Source organism: Acinonyx jubatus, chromosome B2 (genome assembly GCF_027475565.1).
Source record: "Acinonyx jubatus isolate Ajub_Pintada_27869175 chromosome B2, VMU_Ajub_asm_v1.0, whole genome shotgun sequence".
Taxonomy (NCBI): domain Eukaryota; kingdom Metazoa; phylum Chordata; class Mammalia; order Carnivora; family Felidae; genus Acinonyx; species Acinonyx jubatus.
Window position 1 is genome coordinate 25,180,075 of NC_069385.1, and position 17,219 is coordinate 25,197,293.

Sequence of the window (17,219 nt, forward strand, 5' to 3'; positions counted from 1 at the left end):
CCTTTACACAATTTTCAGGTCTCTAGTTTGTCTGAACTTGGAGCTCACTTCAGATAATTGTGCATATTTGCTTTGGATCTACAGACTAGTACATCCATACTATCTATGTAACATGCAGTTAATAGTTCTTCCAACTTCCCCTCCCATTGGACCTCTAGGTTATTGACATGTGCTTATGCTGGGTTCCTGATTTTTATCTCACACCCATGTACTTGTTAGTGTAATAATGCCAAAAGCTATTATTAGTATGAAAGGATTTACACTTCTCTTTGTTATAGTAATTTGAGTTATGAGTCAAGAGGAGAATTAGAAGCATATCAGAAAGTCTAGACTAATTTACATCAAAGGGCAAAAGGAGACCTATAAAAATAAACACAGAAGAAGGGAAAGAGGCCAATGCAGGTAGCATAGTTTAAGGATAAAGAAGGAGCACAAAGACCAAATGTCAAGGACAGAAGCCATGAGATGCCATGTAAGACTGAGAAGTAGCATATCTAGAGAAGTTGTCGTACAGAAGTTATATGTATCATGACATGGAATCCCATGTCACAATTCCAGAAATTTCAATAAATATTTTAATGTATTTTAATTTTTTTTTAATGTTAGGCTTCATTTGTTAGGCTTCATATGAAGATGAAGTGTTGCTGAGACAGAATGTAACACGGCTCAGTTCTACAAAGTTTACGTTAGAGTTTTGACTGCCATACCTTTAATATTGTCCATCAGGACAGTAAATCTGCTTCTTTTATTTTTCTTAGATCCTCATTGCTCTGGGCCTGGTTTGCTGCCTGTCATTCCTCAGGAGTTCCCTGGTCTACGGAGCCCAAGCTGTGCCATTTATATCAGTAAGTGGCTATTCACCTTGCAATTATAAAAGTTTTTTTCATGGATATATTATGTAGTATGTTGATCAATATAAGCATTTGAGCATCTTCTCACCTTCAAGTAACCATTACTCTGTATATGATACTATATTAATTATGATAATCGTACAGCTGTTTCTCTATATCTGTTCATCTGTTATCTACCATCTATCTATCATCTATCGTTTATCATCTATTATCCATCAAATGAGAGTCTATTTAAGATCTACTTAGATCTATACAAAAATACAAGTTATGTTGCTCAAACCCTAAGAATAGACTGAGTCTGTGGCTGAAAGAAAGTTCAATAATGATTTCTATAACCCAGTATGCTTTCATGAACCAAGACAGAACTTCTCAAAGTCTCTGAACCATTATTCAGCATCATAGTAAAAAAGCATAATCTTGACGTTATTCTTACCAGGATACACGTTTCAGATATATCTCCAAGAGAAAATAACTTTAATTAAGCACATTTTCTATAACCATAAAGGTTTATTTCATGGAAATAAAGGAAAAACATTCAGAAGCTATTTAGAAAAAAAGCATCTCCATTCACAGACTTGAAAGGGACCAAAATCACCTTCTCATTATGAATTTTTAGAACCTGAGGCTTAAAAGTTTGCATCCACTTTCCAAGATCATGAATTAGATTTGGAGGTTAGAAGTCAGATCATGTAAACCCCTATTCAGTGACCTTTTCACTACACAATATTTGGTAGAACTTGGTGGTATATGTTAAGTCAAAAATATCAAAATATGAAAAATATTCGTATTTTCTGCCTAAATTATATAGTCTAATATCTATATTCTCTATTTTTTAGGTATAAACTTATGTTTTATTTGATGGTTTTTGAAGAAGGGTTACTAAAACAGCAATCAAAATGATTACTCTCATCGCTATTGTAAGAACAGGTTTAGTTTATTTAATTTTATTGTGTATGACTTTGAATGCTTACTCTAAAAGAACATTTGGGGAGCCTGGGTGGCTCAGATGGTTAAACATCTGACTTTAGCTTAGGTCATGATCTTGTGGTCCAGTCTGTGGGTTCGAGCCCCATATCATCTCTGTTGCTAACAGCTCTCTCTCTCTCTCTCTCTCTCTCTCTCTCTCTCAAAAATAGAGAAAAACAGGGGCGCCTGGGTGGCTCAGTCGGTTAAGCGGCCGACTTCAGCTCAGTTCAAGATCTTGCGGTCCGTGAGTTCGAGCCCCGCGTGGGGCTCTGGGCTGATGGCTTGGAGCCTGGAGCCTGCTTCCTATTCTGTGTCTCCCTCTATCTTTGCCCCTCTCCCGTTCATGCTCTGTCTCTCTCTGTCTCAAAAATAAATAAAACGTTAAAAACAAAAAAGAAAATTAAAAAAAATAAAAACATTAAAAAATTTTAAAGAACATTTAAACATAATAATAAAACAAATACATTTTAGCTGTATCTCAAAATAGAAATACTCAAACTTGAACTTTTTACTGATTTATTTACTTGTTTTTCCCCCAAAATGGGAAGTCCTGTTGAAATTGCAAGTAATTGCCACTAACAAAAAGGATTGCATAATATACAATATAATTTTATACTTATGAACCATTAATATGCCTTAAAGAGAAGTTAATACCCATAATTTGGAAACTACATGCAAATGAATTATTAATGTAGATGGTTAATTATGAAAATTTTGCCCAGACTTTCTTTTGTCACAAATCACAGGATGTCAAAGCTATTAAGTAAAATATTTCATATTTGACACTTTGATTAACACCATTATATATGATTCAATATTGAATGATAGAGGTTATTGAGGCCTCACAAAAATGCTTTTGCTTAATTATATTAATGCATAAACTGTGCCAGTGAAAAGCTCAAAACCCAAGCAAACAGTTCTATGATGCAGCCTCAACATACTGGAAGTCATTAACTTTTCTCTAGTCAGAGCAGATGCCAGCTTCATCTTTCCTAACTTTGCATTTATGCCTCCATTTCCCTCTTTTGGATCCTTACTGCCTGACCAAGAACACCACAGTAGCCTCCTACCTCTTCGTATTTTTCCTGTTTTCATTAAAAACCAGAGAATCCCTTCCTTCCTCTGTGGCTTGCTATTGTTTTAAGCTACATAGATGCTTGATGAGGATTTGTTGAATACAAAAAGGAATGAAGGCACAATTACTTCTACTTGTCAACATTTCCCCCACACCTGACCTATCTCATATCACATTTTTAGCAGTAACTGGTCTTCAATCAAAATGATAGGCGAAAACACAAACCCATAAAAGTGGAACAGCTGTTGTTAAAATCTGTAAGGAATCTAAGGCCAGCAGTTATTTCTCCCTTGCTCCCCATAGTTGTCCGTGTGCTACCTGTAGAGCTCTGTTGAACATGGTTTGAAAAGCACTCAGCTATTAAATCTCAAATATAATGCACAATTAGAAGTAAATTTTAAATACTCTCAAGCCACACAAGGGCAATTAAGAGCGACCTTCTTGAGAAATCAGCCTCATGTTCGTTGACAATTATACATTGAAAGCTAAAAGAGGCAGACCAGTGGTGCCTGGGTGGCTCAGTAGGTTAAGCTGCCGAGTTTGGCTCAGGTCCTGATCTCGTGGTGTGTGATTTCAAGCCCTGAGTCAGGCTCTGTACTGACAGCTCAGAGCCGGGGGCCTGCTTCAGATTCTGTGTCTCCCTCTCTCTTTGTCCCTCCCCCTCTCACATTCTGTCTCTCTCCCTGTCAAAAACAAACAAACAAACAAACAAGATGAAGCTAAAAGAGGCAGACCAATGGGGAAAGACTTTGAAGATATCCTCCTAAATGACTATCTCAGAAATGCCTGTTTAACCTCCTTTCATATATGGTTGTCTTCTTGCTGAATGATAGAAAATGCTTTGGATGACCTTCCCAATTATCCTATCTAGTTATATGTTCCCTAAACCATGCAGTGGCACGGTCTATTATACCAGAAGAATAGAGCATAGGATTTGACTTTGTCAAATTCATCCAGATAAGATCTGTTCTTTTCTACCCTCTGGTCTCAAGAAGGCCATAGCCTTTTCTATGACTCTGTAGCCAATGAGTTCTAACTTATTGGCGTGTCTTGCCCCTTGCCCTTACCAACACTGCCCCCATTCTAAACAAAGATACAAAAAGTATGAAAGTGACTTTTTCTTTCATGGAGAAAATGTTGACAATCATGTGGATAGTTAAGTCAGGGTTATAAGTGAATTAAGAATGTAGTTAATTTTGTGCATTAATTTGCATGCTTGAGAAGACAGATTTCGTTGATACCTCTTTCTGACCTAACCAGACACCTCTCAGTTGAATGGCATTTTTCATTAATTACAGTTTACAACAGGTTTTAGATTCCCAAACAGTTGTGTGTACAGTATAGCCTGACAAAAAAAAAAAAGAAAGAAAGAAAAAGAAATAACAACTCTGTGTAGTTATAACTTGGGCTGTTCTTGCACATTCCCACTTATCACAGGAGCAATATCTCAGACTTCTTTCATCCTTTACGAACGTCAAACATGTAATCAACTCAGCACTGAGATATTGATTTAGGGGCAGAGCAACTTCATTTCAGGTAAAATCAAAAGATTGAACACAGAGATATTCTTTCTTGTCTTACGGGGTATTGTTACACTGAGGAAGAATACAGAATAAAGCTATTACCAAGAAAGGTAGCTAAAACAATACCATCCTATTTGTTTCTATAAGTAAAATTCATTCAATATCAACAAGCATTTTCTACTCCAGAAAATTCTAAAGGCTGAATTTTAGAATTTGGACCCCTTGTCAGTGTTTTGTTTTGGAATCATACTATTGAAAGGATGGGCATCATTTTTTTTCCAGAGGAATAATAACACATATCTGATAGAATGAATCAACTTTCCCACTTCTGCTTTACTTGAAGTTTATGCAGTATATCTCTCTCAAATGTACAGTAAGGATACAGAACCAATGACTTTGGTTCTGGCTCCAGAATAGAAAATATATTGTGTGTAACAATTAGCCCCAGCATCTAAACTACTCATATTCTGTCTTAATCAAATAAGAAAATATTAAAACTCTTGGCTTCACCAACTTATGTAAGTCTATTTCAGTGCATTTCATCTATTATCTTTTTGTGACAGTCCAATAACATGAAAATATTGCCAATATTGCCAAATGGCATTAAGTGTTCTGTTACAACAGGAGATTTCAGGGCTGTAACATTATCATTTATGTAGTAGAAAATATGTTTACCCGTTGACCTCAGCATATTCATTATTGTGAAAGGCATACTGATGAACTATATTATTCAGAATAATATTGACATAAAAATCGAAAAAAGGACCTGATATTCATAGTAAATAGTGAACAAAGAATTAAAAGGATCATGAACCATAGGTTACCACAGAATGCATTCAGAATAATTATTGCTTAGTTCTGTAATGTGAAAAGAGAGAGCAAAAATATGAAGGAAATAAGTGACAGAAAAGTTTAACTTGTACTTGTGAATCAATGATTTAGATAAATAACACAAATTCCCCAGACTTACCTAAATGTATAGAATATGCAATTCATTTAAAACATATTGGTGAATTACTTTCATGTGCTTAACAAATGTCTTGGTATAAATAAGACTCTAAAGAAATGTTAGTCATGGTCATTTACCAGATGGATTGCTGAGGATAAAGTAAACACATCATGAAATAATTGGTAAATTTGTGTGAATGTATACATACTCACATATTTTATTTATATACAGCATTTATTATGAGCATAATATCCTGCTAAACCAAAATATTAGGAATTGGGACAGCACACTAAAGAGATAAATTATTAAAGTGATCATTTTATTTCTGTTCCATAGTACTTTGTTTTCACTTTCAGAAAGACATTTTTTGGAAACTAATTTATACTTTTTTTACAAATGCATTTTGTGTAATCTTCTTAATGCTTCACTTTCATATGTGTATCAAGATAAAAAAAGTTATATAATATTACTTGAAAATATTATAAGAGGGGCACTTGGGTGGCCAGTCAGTTAAGCATCTGACTCTTGGTTTCAGCTTGGGCCATGATCTCATGGTTCGTGAGATCAAGCCCCACTTTGGGCTCTGTGCTGACAGTGCAGGGCCTACCAGGGATTCTCTCACTCCCTCTCCTTCTGCCCCTCCCCCTCTCATTCTCACTCTCTTTCTCAAAATAAATAAAAGAGAAAATATTGTAAAACAGGAAAAAAGGAAATATGAAAGCAGAACAGAATGTAGTCAATCGCAATTTCAAATACTTTCAGTGTTGACATGAGAAGCTAAAACAGAATTTGAGATTGGCTCAAAACTAACTGTAGAATATTTACTTGCTAAGTCTATTATTCAATTTTTTTCCTGGCAAACGGGAAGAACATTTTTTAGCAAAACATAAGTTTCATCACATGTATCCCTCTACCTCAAAAGAGCATCAATGACTACCAAAATTACTATAATAAATTCCATCTTGCCTTTCTACAATCCATTTTTACCCAAATAGAGTGATCTTTTAAAAATGTCACTCAGATCCCTCCTTACCACTGCTCAATACTCTAATTAATTAATCTTCTCATTTTTCTTATATTAAAAGTCAAACTCCTTAATGAGTCTACAGACCCCATTTTAAGATCCTATCTTCTGCTACATTATCTGTGTCATGCAACTCCTTGCCTATGATGGGCCAGCCACACTGATTTTCTTTCCATTCCTGAAATATTTTAAGATTGTCTTATTTCAGAACCTTCCTATTTGTTGTTTCCTTTGCTTGGAATGCTCTTCCTCACAATCTCAACCTTTAGGTCTCACCTCAAAAGTTATGAACTCAGGCCTTCTCTGACCATGTCTAATATGTCTAATATATATATCCATACACATATATATATCCATCCATATATATATATATATATATATATATATATATATATATATATATCTCCATACAGAAATGGAGCTAATATTACAGAATCGAATCTGCAAATTTATACTTCCTTTCTGTGATGTTGTAGTCAATTTCTAGTTTAAGGAAATCACAGATGGTGGAGACATTCATTAGTTTTCAAACACTGAGCAAAGTTTGTCTAACTTGCCTGTGTTGTACTCCATCATATTTCGTCCATCAATCTCTTGCCTTTCTTATATTGGTGGGAAGATTAATAGGCACACCATATACTTTCTGAAGTGATTGGCTATACAATGATTTGAACAAAATGTCCCTCACTGATACAGATACTCGTTTTTTTTAATTAAAAAAAAAGTTTAATGTTTATTTTTGAGAGAGAGAAAGATAGCATGAGTGGGGGAGGGGCAGAGAGAAAGGGGGACACAGAATCCCAAGCAGGCTCCAGGCCCCGAGCTGTCAGCACTGAGCCTGACCTGGGGCTCCAACCCATGAACGGCGAGATCATGACCTGAGCCGAAGTTGGACGCTCAACTGACTGAGCCACCTAGGCCACCCCCAGATATTCACTTTTAAGGGCTTGTATTTAGAGTGTAAAATTACCATCAAATAGATTTCAGAATAAATGTGATCTTATATCGGTGCTGAAGATTTAATTACTGAGATGTTATAACATTAGAAGCACTATTCTTTTATCTGGATTGATTTTGTTGTATTTACCTTTGAATAAAACTTATATGTGTGTAACTTACAGATTTTAAGTGTACATTCCCATGAGTTTTAATAAATGTGTAATGCACACCACCACCACCACCAGAATCAGACAGAACAATTCCATCCCATGCCCCTTCCAGCCACTCCTGCTCCACATCATTCTTTTTTTTTAATTTTTTTAATTTTGTTTACACATTTATTTATTTTTGAGATAGAGACAGAGCATGAACGGGGGAGGGTCAGAGAGAGGGAGACACAGAATGTGGAACAGGCTCCAGGCTCCAAGCTGTCAGCAAAGAGCCCGACGCGGGGCTCGAACTCATGGACCGCGAGATCATGCCCTGAGCCGAAGTCGGCCGCTTAACCGACTGAGCCACCCAGGTGCCCCTCCACATCATTCTTATTTACACCACTGAAGTTTCTTGAAGATTCTTAAACATCATGTTTATTAAATTATTCCATATCTACAATTTTGTGCCTTATTTCCTTTGCTCAGCGTAGTGGGTTTGATTTCCATTCATATGGTTCTGTGTATGTGTACTTTACTCTGTTTTTATTGAAAAGTGTTATCCTATGCTAAGAGGATATTATATGTGTTTATTTGTTCTCCTATTGATAAACATTTGCTTTGTTTCCAGCCTTTACCTAGTGTGAGGAAAGCCAGTACAAACTTTCTTTCACAACTCATTTTGTAGACATTTCGGTTGGGTAAAAACATAGATATTAATTCCTTACTAAGATAGATGTAGATAGATAGTAATATAGGCATAATAATTATAGATATGTAATAATTATAGATATACCTATAGGTATAAATATAGTAAATATGTAAGGTTCTCAAACTGATTGTACTATATTACACTCTCAATAGCAGTGAGTAAGAGTTTCAGTTGGCCTTCATCCTCAACATTTGCTGTTATATTTTCTGATGATAGGCATCACAGTGGTTCAAAAGGTTATTGCAACAGATCATAATTTGCATTTTCTTTTTTTAAAAATATTTTTATGTTTATTTATTTACTTTCTAAAGAGAGAAAGAGAGTGCCTACAAGTAGGGGAGGGGCAGAGAGAGAGAGAGAGAGACAGAATGTGAACAGGCTCTAGGCTTTGCGACACAGGACTTGAACTCACCAACCATGAAATCCCGACCTGAGCCGAAGTTGGAGGCTTAACTGACTGAGCCACCCAGGCTTCCCTATAATTTGCATTTTCTTCATGAACAATGATGTTGAACAACTTTTATGAACTTAATGTCCATATATAAATACATACACACACACACACACACACACATATACACTCAAATTTTGGCTTCTTAATTTTTTTCTTCTATTTATCATTTATATTGTTGATTTATAAAATTTCTTTGCATATTCTGAAAGTAAATACCTTGTCATATATTCTAGCAAAATATGGCTTGCATTTTCATACCATAATGATGTTTTATGTTGACAAAAGTTATTCATTTTGATGAAATCATATCAGTATTTGTGCCATTTCTGAGCCAATGCTGCATACATAAAATTTTCTGCTACTTTTTTTTTCAAGTGTTATAGTTTTAGCTTTTATCTTACGTCTGAGCTACATCCCAAGTTAACTCTGGGTAAGGTGTGAGGTAGGTATCAAAGTTTATTTTTCACACACATTTATAAATTTATACCATAATGTTAGCGGAAAAGACTCCTCCTTGTCCTGTTGAGTTGCTTTCATGCCCATGTCAAGAATTAATAAACTGGAATTTCACATCTCACCAAGATCAAGTAACAAGGACTAGATTAACCTTTATATCTGAAACAATTAAAATAAAACAGGCAAAGTATATGAAATGATGACAATGACATTTGATATCAGGCATCATAATCATCTCTGTAAGAAGAGAAAAATGAAGTAACCCTAGGATTCGACCAGCTTAGTATATGCAGAATCCAAGCAATACCACTAATCTCGTATTTTATGAGGAAAAGTGCATGTTTTCCTTGAACATTAGGAATAAGACACGCACTTTCACCTCTTCTATTCCACATGGTGTGGACAATTCTAGCAACATTTCTTCCTGGAAAAATATAAGGAAAAAGAAACTATGGACATATAGTCAGTAGAGAAAGAAATAAGATTTTCTTTTTTAGATAATGACATAATTATCAATGTAGAAAATCCTGCTGAATTTACACAAAAAGCTGCTAGCACTAATAATTGAACTTAATAGATTTGCATGGTACAAGATCAATATACTAATCAAATATATTTGTATAGAGTAAAATCAGACATTTAAAAACAACACCATTTACCCTGCATCCAAAATAGAGTTAGGGATAAGTTAGACAAGCAATTACATTCACTGTTTGCTAAAAATTGCAAACATGGTGGAGACAAATGAATGCAAATAGAGATGAGAATAATTTACAAAGACCTAAATAAATGGATAGACACATCATGTTCATGGGTCATAATAATCAATATGAAAAAGTCAATTTTCCCGAAATCAACCTATAGAACCAATAAAATACCAATCAAAATTTCAGTAGGGTTTTCAAAATAAATGATAGGTGGAGTCTGTGATTTATATAAATAAGCAAGGATATAGGGCTATTAAAACATAAAAATTTTGAAAAAAAAAAGAACAAAACAAAAGGGCTAACAAAACCCGATTTCAAGTTTTATCACAAAGCCACAGTAAGCAAAGCAGTGTGACTTTAGAGTTAAGCTAGACAAATAGAACAATGAAATTGAATACAGCTCGGTTTGATTTTTTATGAAATGTCAAGGCAATTCAATGACAAAAGGATTATCTTTTCAACAAATGGTGCTGAGACTAGTGAATAGCAACACTCAAAATGAACAAATAAACAAAAATCCAAAAATTTTTGACCTTAAAAGACACACACACACACACACATATATGTGTGTATGCGCACATATATATATATATATATATGTATATATGTATATGTATATAATGAATGTCAAAATGAATCCTAGTTGGAAATTTAAAACCTAAAACTATAAAATTTCTAATAGAGACATAGGGTGAAATTGGTGTAACTTTGGGTTTTGCAAAAGTTTCTTATATAGAAAACAAAAAGTACTATTCATAAAAGAACAAAGTGATACATAGGACTTCATCAAAACTAAGTGTCTGCCCTTCAGAAAACATGAGTCACAGACTGGAAGAAAATATTTGCAAAGTTCATACCTGATAAAAGACCTCTATCCAAAATATAGACAGAACTTACAAAATTCACCGATAAGGAACTAACCCAATTCATAATAAAGAAACAAACAACCTAATTTAAAGTAGCAAAGATTTGGACACTTCACCAAAGAAGATATATGGATGAAAATAGGTACATTAAAAGGTATTTCATGACTCTGCTCACTAGGTTAATGCAGATTAGTTATGAGGATATATTGCCATATACCGGGGTGTCTAAATTTTAAAGGGCTGGCCATATCAAGAGTTGACCAGGGGATGGATTGCCTGGAACTGTCCTACACTGCTGTCGGGAATGTAAAATCCTACAACCATTTTGGAAAACAGTCTGGCAGTTTTTTAATAAGTTAAATATACACTTACCATATGTCCCAGTCATTCCGCTCCTAGGCATTTGCTCCAGAGAAAGGAAATCGTGTGTTTATTCAAAGTGTTGCACTTGAATGTTCATAGCAGCTTTATTTTTAGTAGCCCCCAAAGTGGAAACAACACGAACAACGATTGAAAGGTTAATGGGTAGGACTGTTGTGGAATATCCACACGATAGAAAACTACTCAGAAATAAAAAGCAATAAACTATTGATATATGCTACTGCACCAAGGATTCTCAAAGAACATTTGCTGACAAAAAGAAGACCAAAAAAAAAAAAAAAGTGTATCTGCTACATGATTTCATTTAGATAAAATTCTAGAAAACATCACTGTGGGAATGAAAAGCAGATCTGCGGCTGCCTTTGGGTGAGGTGGGCAATGAGCTGTGGGAAGGACAAATAAACAAAGTAGTGTGAGCAAATTTTGGCATTTCAGGAGAGATTGCTATGTTCATCATCTTGTGATAGCAATTTTGTGATGGTGGTTTTGTGGGTATACACATATGTCAAAACTCATCCAAACGGGGACTGTAAGTATGTGCTGTTTATTGCATGTCATTATACCCATTAACAGTGTTGAATCAAATTCTGGTTTTCTAAAACGACAATCACTGACTCTCACAACATACACAACTTTATGAGGCTCAGCTGATTTAAGCAGGGACCACCGGGTGGATCTGTTTCACATGCAGTGGCTAGAACTGACGTGTGTCTTCCTACAGAGCAATGAGTAACACTGGGGGGCTGTGCTTCGTGTGTCTCATGTCCACTTTTGACTAATAGATTAACTGGTACAGGTTCTTCTCATGATGATGACAGAAGTGAAAACAGATAAAAAGAAACAACAAGGCATGATAAATCTCTTGATTTGGAAATGGTATGCAGTCACTCCTGACTCTTCCTGTTTGTTACAACGAGTCACATAACCAATTCCAAAGTCAAGCAAGATTAGGAAATACACTTCACTCATTATGAGGCCATAGTAAGGGCATGTTGCAGGAATAGTTGAAGAATGGGGCCAGGAAGGCAATCTAACATGCACAAAAGATACAGTATTTTGTTCAGAAGCAGCCAATACATTCTGAAAAGTACCTCAAAGAAAGAGGAAATCAAATTGCTCTTTACCTTAGTAATTTTCCATTACATTGTAAAATCTCATCTCCTAAAACTTTGTGTATCAACCCTAACCATGAGGCTTCACTACTGAATCCATAAATGTGTCAAATTATAACACAAATAAGTCTTGAGCATATTATGTAAAAAGAAGAAAGTCCTTGATTCTATGAAAAACCAAAATAGAAAATGTGCCCTCCCAACCACCTCTATCAGCTCTGGAATCATCTCAGATCAGTCCTCGGCTACTATTGTTGAAATGTAAAAAAGGGACCTTGAGATGTTTAAATTCCTTAACCATTATATCTTTCCCAGATTGAAATCCCCATGTAGTTGGTTATTATTTTTAAACTGTTTGGGATTAACACTTGTTCTAAATATTCTTCATGTTTTCACATTCTTCCCATTTCCTTAAAAAATAGCTAAGAGAATTTTAAGGCAATTCGTGTGTACATAGGACTTGGAAAATGTTAGGAGGTATTACTCATCCTCATGGATGGGTAATTCTGCTGAGTAACATAGCTGCCCACACAGTGTTCTAGTTAGTTAAGAGGAAGTTAGAACTTTGAATATCTCTTGGCCAGATATACTCTAAACTATAAACAGCTAATTCTGAGGGAAGCAAGGTACATTTGTTAGAATAAGTTAATAATAGCTGTATTATCTGCCTATAAATATTTCTCCAAGGTGAAACACATGAGGTTCCAGGAGAATTTCAGGTGAAATAAAATTCATGTTTTAATCTGAATATAAAATATTCCCACAGTCTTCCTCAGAAGTACAGCTGTAACATTCAAACTGAAAAGGAGAAGAATCTTTCAGGACATTTTCTTTCTCTGACATTTATAATAAGTATTTGCTCATAGCAAGAGAAGGGGAGTGCTGTAAAACAAAAGGTCTAACTATATCATTTTTAAAAAGTATGTGATTTTCTCTATTAACTGTTTTTCAGAACTGGCTAATTCAAGATTAATTGTTGTATACAAAACCGAGTCTGTATATATGACTAGGGATCTGCCGTCAAAATAGTATTTGTTTTCCTGGTCATTAAAGGTGTAGGAAAGTGGAAGGGGGGAGGCAAAAGGAAAATATAAGAGTTGAGAAGACATTTATTACTTGTTCCACAGGCACAACTCAGAAGAAGGTAAACGTGAAATAATAATAGATTTAACCTTGGAGACTGAACTACAGCGGAGGAGACCAGACTCTGAGCATCCCGTGTCTACCCTTTTGATCTTATTATTATGTGACACAGAAGGAGAAGAAGGTTCTGCTGCTAGGGAAAAACAGATCATGGATGGGAAGGTAAATGTCAAGGAGAAAATAAGGTTAAAATATAAAATCATGACCAAAAGTAACAACATTGGTTTGCATGGAATGCCAACTGAAAAAAAAAAAAAAAATCATAGCTAGGAAACCAAATACGAGTGCAGCAGGAGGAAAGAAAAGGAAAGGTTATTAAGGTCACTTCTCTAAGGCACACACAGAAGTGCTAACTTGCCAGCTCTCTGACTTTTCAGTCGAAGGAAAAAGTGTATCATATGCGTGGATTCATATTTTTCCTAAGAATTCAGTGGTTATTTAGGGGTTTTTTTTTCTGTCTTGTTTTTCTTTTTCTCTCTTTTGTTTTCATGTTATTGAATCCTCTGGACTTGTATATCGGCTTATTTTTCACTAGATCTATTCACGTGGACATCTCCATGCAAGAGATTTTTTTCACATTGGTATTTCTGTACTATCAATTGTTAAAATGATGAGGCTTGAATGAGGAAGTTCAGAAACAACTGAACACAAGTACAAAAATACTCTCCTGATTCAGTACAATGTTGACGATACTGGGTAAACCGGTCTAAATCCCCAACACCCCAGAAAGGTCTGCACTAAAAGAAATGCTTGTTTGCAGGCCACATTGTTTCTCTGTCTGTCCATTTCTATGTTTAATTAATAACAATGACAAATCAGGATGATTCATTATCAAACAGTACACAAATGGATTTTTTTTCAGTCTGGTTACATCATTGGCCTTGACATTAGCTGAATTGTCACTGCTAGTTTTGACTATTCAAAATGATCCTAATGGCATATGTAGCATTTTAAAATTAGTCAGACACCTATTTATGCTGGGAAATAAAGTTTCCTATGTATCCAGGGAGCGGAATTGGGATCATGAGCACCTAGACAGCCTCTGCCTTAGGGGGTCACTCTGAAGCAATTTATACAATGTAATATAAGACCATTTAGTGACACAAGAGAGATTTCATTATGTATTATAGGCTGTTACAAAAGGAGGTTAAAATTTAGATTCATATTGTTTTCCATCAAATCAATGTATGTTTGACATGCATGGAAAAGAAACAACTGAAATATACCCTAAGTGGCTTGGTATTTTATTTTCTCAATATTATTACTAACAGTGGTTTACGTTTTCTTGTTATTTGTTTTCTGTAACGAAGACACATGACATTTGCCATATAAAAATAATGAAAGAAAAAATAATAAAAGATATATACATAAATGCATGCCCATCACTGTATAGATAATAAACAGCAAACCATTTTTAGCTTTTTGGCTGCATGACGAACTCCCATGAGAAATGCTAACCTACACATGCCAAGACTGACTTTAGGGTCAGAAGTCAAATCTCAGGTACCACTCTGGCAGCCCACGAGTTCTTTACCTGCCTCATGCATTTTCCTTGTGTCCCACACCATACCACACCCCCCACATCCTGCCAATGATAGAATTCCCACTGCGGCTGTCATTGCTACCATATTGTTATTGTTGTTTTTATTCTAATTGCTTTTACTAGGTATCAGGAATCTTGTCTGTTTATAGATTGTCACTAGAAATACAGTAATAAAATATACCAAAGAAAAAGTAAGATTCCCAGAAGAGGGGGAAAAAAAAAGTTTTGGAAGAAAACCTTAGTACATCCCTTTCACATGTTAATGAGAATGAAGAATAAAGCATTAATAGCATGATATTAAAAATAATATTTTCTTAGATTTATAGCAATAGGAAAAACATCCTTGTTTTAAGTGTATGAAAGAAAGGAATCATTAATATGTTCAAGTTTAATGATATATATGTATTTTCAGGCCATGTTATAACAAGGATAGAAATAATTTTTAAGTAACCAAACTTAGAAAATTGGAAAACACACTCTCCCACATGCACATACAAAAAAATCCCAATAGGTTCCAGAAAAAAAAAATGCAAACATCCTTAACATATTTCTTAAATTCCCAAAATATACTTTATGGAAAGCTTTGGAATGTGAACAAAATACTTAATTCACTTAAATACTTGTAAAAGAAAAAAGAAAAAGAAAAAATTAACAAAGTAAACATGAATTTTGTTTCCACCAAAGGAAAATCTTTGGCAAGGGAAGAAAAAGAATAAAGTAGGAAATAATAAAAGTTAGAGCAAAAATCTCAAGTTAATAAAAAATTCAATTGGTAACACAAAACAAATCAAAAGCTAACAGTTTCCCTACTTTCAGGACTCATTAAAAACTTCTGCAAATTTCATTAATTCAAGCAGACATTTTTAAAAAAGACAGAAGATAATCAATGTAAATAAATACAATGTGTGTGTATGTGAATACTTCTGAACTCATAAGTGGAATAATTTTATTAAACAGTGGCAATTACCAAAATTGACCGATCAATGAGGTAACTATGATAAGAATTGTGAATGAATTATGTAAAAATGTTAATATCAATAAGAAACTATTTGTAGAAAATGTCTTAAACCAGAAATATGGCATGATCTTCAACTCATTCTATAAGGTAAATGTGGTCTTGATTTTACTTATTTATTTAAAACATTTTTTAAGATTATTTATTTGAGAGAGAGAGAGATCGAAAACAGGGGAGGGACAGAGAGACAGAAAATCCTAAGCAGTCTCTGTGCTGTCAGCGCAGAGCCTAATGCAGAGCTCAGTCTTACGAATTGTGAGATCATGACCTGAGCCAAAATCAAGAGTCAGATGCTTAACCGACTGAGCCACCCACATGCCCCTGGTATTGATTTTAAAACATGATAGAAATAATAAGAAAAAAGGTAAGCCATTCTAACTTGTATGTGAATACAGATAAAGACTAAAACAACTTGTAAAATGACTATAATAAGATATATTTTTGGAATACACAAGTTCATCTCAGGAATAAAAAGCAAGAAATACACAGGTAACCCAATTATGTTTATCCAGACAATATATAAAAGTATAAGACCATACAGTTACGCTAATAATAATACCAGATGCTCACATGCATATAATTTTAAATGCATTTTTAAAAAGTGAAATGTTCATTTTAAAGACAAAGATAACACTAAGAAGTATATGGTACTTATTTACTATGATCAATAGGAACTTTAAAGAATACAGAGAAAGTATTAGCAATAATCTTTTTTTGAAACCGGGGGAGGGGGAGTGGAGAAGCAAAGAAGCCATGTGAAGCCATGGCCTTCATTCTGACCAACCAAAGCCTTCTATAACCTGTTTCTAATACATCTCCACCTCAGACCATGGACTTCAGAAAAGAGAAAATACTTCTCCAACCTGCTTATTTTTGCCCCATCTTAATGTGGCTTATGCCTCTCTTGTGTATCAGGTCATTTCCTCCCAGCTCAATATTTCTGAAACAAGTTATCTTAAGTGATAATATTGTATGATATTTTACTACATATGAGGCACTTCTCTGGGAACTTCCAATGTGTTAACTCACTTAAGCCTCCAAGCAACCCTACTTTTATTATTATCTACATTTTATAGATTTGAACCTGAGTCCTTGTGCCCCTGGCCTGAAATCTTACATCCTATTGATATAGAGTCAGAAATTAAATTCTGAATCTGGCTCCATAACCATGTTTTCAAATATGCTTTATATTGCTTTCATAGGCTTTACATTCTCAGGTCAGAAAACACATTCTCCAAAATACTGTCCTCATCCTCTGACATTCTAGTGTTTTATGTCTACCTTTTATGACAGTTCTTAATTTACATCTCATTTTTTTTTCAACGTTTATTTATTTTTTTGGGGACAGAGAGAG

At 34.6% G+C, this 17,219-nt stretch overlaps 1 long non-coding RNA gene across 2 annotated transcripts in view; it reads left to right on the forward strand.

The window, feature by feature from the left end:
• The window catches only part of LOC113598656 (uncharacterized), a 173,322-nt gene that overhangs the window by 136,992 nt on the left and 19,111 nt on the right, over positions 1-17,219 (forward strand). For both annotated transcript variants that reach the window (XR_008298303.1, XR_008298304.1), the window contains one exon: positions 759-845. This is a non-coding gene — a long non-coding RNA (uncharacterized LOC113598656). The remainder of the gene's footprint in view (positions 1-758; positions 846-17,219) is intronic.